Here is a 3,364-nt window from a genome sequence, read left to right on the forward strand (position 1 = left end):
GGCAGCCCCTGCTCGTCGCGCCTACGCGTCCCGCACGCTCGCGCGAGGCCGCACCCGCTCGCACCTCGCCCCCGCGTCGTCTGCCACCCCGCAAGCGCTCCCGGCTTCCTCGTCGCCGGCGACCTCGCCGCGCCCCAGGGGCCTTCTCCCTGTCGCGCCTGGATGGGGCCTCGGGCATGAACGCTCGCACCCGCGAGCCCCTGTGCCCGGTAACCGCACGCCCGCACCCGGTTTGGCCCTTGGGCCACTGCCCAGTGGCCCCCATGCCCCTGTTAAAAAAAGAATTAAATAATAATAATAATAATAATAATAATAATTAATTGACTAAATTAATTAAGTTAATTAATCCTACTTAATTAATCTAATTAACCTGTTAGTCTAACTAAACAGTAATTAGTTTAGCCTAAACCCTAGTTACCTAAATAGAGTATGACAGGTGGGTCCCACGGGACCCACATGTCAGGTTGACCAGGTCAACCTTGCTGACTGCTGACGTCAGCATGACATCATGCTGACATCATAAATCCATTTTCCGAATTAATTAAATAATTAAATAAATTCCAGAAATTAATAAAATCTTTAGAAAATCATATCTTTTAATCCGTAACTCGGATTAAAATATTTTCAACATGAAAGTTGCTCAGAACGACGAGACGATTTCGGATACGCAGTCCGTTCGTCCGCCACACACCCCTAACCTATCGAACTCGCAACTTTTCCCCTCCGGTTCATCTGTCCGAAAACGCGAAACACCGGGAATACTTTCTCGGAGGTTTCCCCCCTTCGTCGGTATCACCTACTACCGCGATTGGGCACACCTAGCATCGTTACTTGTCATGTCATGCATCGATATGCATTTGTTTGCATTGTATTCATTGTTTCTTCCCCCTCTTCTCTCCGGTAGACTACGAGACCGACGCTGCTGCTGCCCAGTTCGACTACGGAGTTGACGACCCCTCCTTCTTGCCAGAGCAACCAGGCAAGCCCCCCCCCCTGATCACCAGATATCGCCTATTCTACTCTATAGTGCTTGCATTAGAGTAGTGTAGCATGTTACTGCTTTCCGTTATACCTATCCTGATGCATAGCCTGCCCTTGTTACTACTGTTGATACCTTTACCTGCAATCCTATATGCTTAGTATAGGATGCTAGTATTTCCATCTGTGGCCCTACATTCTTGTCAGTCTGCCTTGCTATACTATCGGGCCGTGATCACTTGGGAGGTGATCACGGGTATATACTATACATACATACATACTATACAGATGGTGACTAAAGTCGGGTCCGCTCGAAGAGTACCCGCGAGTGATTCACGGATTGGGGGCTGAAAGGACCTTTGTCCCGACGGCCCTCTGTGTGGATCTTTGTGGCGGAGCGACAGGGCAGGTTGAGACCGCCTAGGAGAGAGGTGGGCCTGGCCCTGTTCGGCGTTCGCGGACACTTAACACGCTTAACGAGATCTTGGTATTTGATCTGAGTTGGCTACGAGCCCATACGCACTAACCATCTACGTGGGAGTAGTTATGGGTATCCCGACGTCGTGGTATCAGCCGAAGCACTTCAGACGTCAGCGACGGAGCGGCGCGCGCCGAATTGGACTGGAACGCCACTAGGCTAGGTCTGCTTTCGGCCGCCCTCGCAACGTGCAGGTGTGCTATGGGCGATGGGCCCAGACCCCTGTGCGCTTAGGTTTAGACCGGCGTGCTGGCCTCTCTGTTGAGCCTAGGTGGGGCTGCGACGTGTTGATCTTCCGAGGCCGGGCATGACCCAGGAAAGTGTGTCCGGCCAAATGGGATCAAGCGTGTTGGGTTATGTGGTGCACCCCTGCAGGGAAGTTAATCTATTCGAATAGCCGTGATCTTCGGTAACAGGACGACTTGGAGTTGTACCTTGACCTTATGACAACTAGAACCGGATACTTAATAAAACACACCCTTCCAAGTGCCAGATATAACCGGTGGTCGCTCTACCTCAGGGATACGAGGGGAGGATCGCCGGGTAGGATATGCTATGCGATGCTGCTTGGAGGACTTCGACCTACCCTCTTCTGCCTGTTGCAAGACGAAGGTGACCAGAAGCGTAGTCTTCGATAAGACTAGCTATCCCCCTCTTATTCTGGCATTCTGCAGTTCAGTCCACTGATATGGCCCTTTACACATATACCCATGCATATGTAGTGTAGTTCCTTGCTTGCGAGTACTTTGGATGAGTACTCACGGTTGCTTTCTCCCCCCTTTTTCCCCTTTTCCTTCCTTTCTGGTTGTCGCAACCAGATGCTGGAGTCCAGGAGCCAGACGCCACCGTCGACGACGACCCCTACTACACCGGAGGTGCCTACTACTACGTGCTGCCTGCTGACGACGACTTGGAGTAGTTAGGAGGATCCCAGGCAGGAGGCCTGCGCCTCTTTCGATCTGTATCCCAGTTTGTGCTAGCCTTCTTAAGGCAACTTGTTTAACTTATGTCTGTACTCAGATATTGTTGCTTCCGCTGACTCGTCTATGATCGAGCACTTGTATTCGAGCCCTCGAGGCCCCTGGCTTGTATTATGATGCTTGTATGACTTATTTTATTTGTAGAGTTGTGTTGTGATATCTTCCCGTGAGTCCCTGATCTTGATCGTACACATTTGCGTGCATGATTAGTGTACGATTGAATCGGGGCGTCACAAGTTGGTATCAGAGCCGACTGCCTGTAGGAATCCCCCTTCCACACTCCTTGGCCGAAGTCGAGTCTAGACATTACAAAAACTTTTACTAACTTGGCTGTGTGCCTTACGGGCCCACGTCGCCATCGGGTGGTACTAGGATCTTTTACTCCTCGACCTTTACTCTGGGACTCTGAACTCTTTTCTACTCGGGTTAAACGAATTTACTAACTCTAACATTAGGATCCCGTTAGCACGTTCACCCCAAAGTTGGATAAGCCATAGTTATTCTGTAGGATAGCATTTTGAATAGTGCCCATGTTGTCATTTGACTCCATTGAAACATCTTTGTTTTCAGATGGAACCCGCGAGGCAAGTCGTGCGCCACATTGCGGCCATTGGTGCCTCAGGATCACCTGCTGTGCTAGCTGGTATGATGACCTATCTGGGTTATCGCTGGCACCCTGAGTACACCGTCTACGAGGAGTACCAGGACTTTAACCAGGAGCAGTACCGTGCCATCGTCCACCTCTACTCTCGGGAGTATGAGTCCACTACCATGCTGCACACCGCTCATGGTGTTGGAGTGACCATCGAGATGGCAGTCCACGATGCGGCTCATGCTGCTCTGACACGTCTTCGTGGAGAGTATCAGGCATTGGACACTTCCCCTTTCAGGCACATTCCTATCGCATCTGACGTTGGTGCGGAGGGAT

This window comes from Triticum dicoccoides, chromosome 3B, assembly GCF_002162155.2.
Source record: "Triticum dicoccoides isolate Atlit2015 ecotype Zavitan chromosome 3B, WEW_v2.0, whole genome shotgun sequence".
NCBI classification, from domain to species: Eukaryota; Viridiplantae; Streptophyta; class Magnoliopsida; order Poales; family Poaceae; genus Triticum; species Triticum dicoccoides.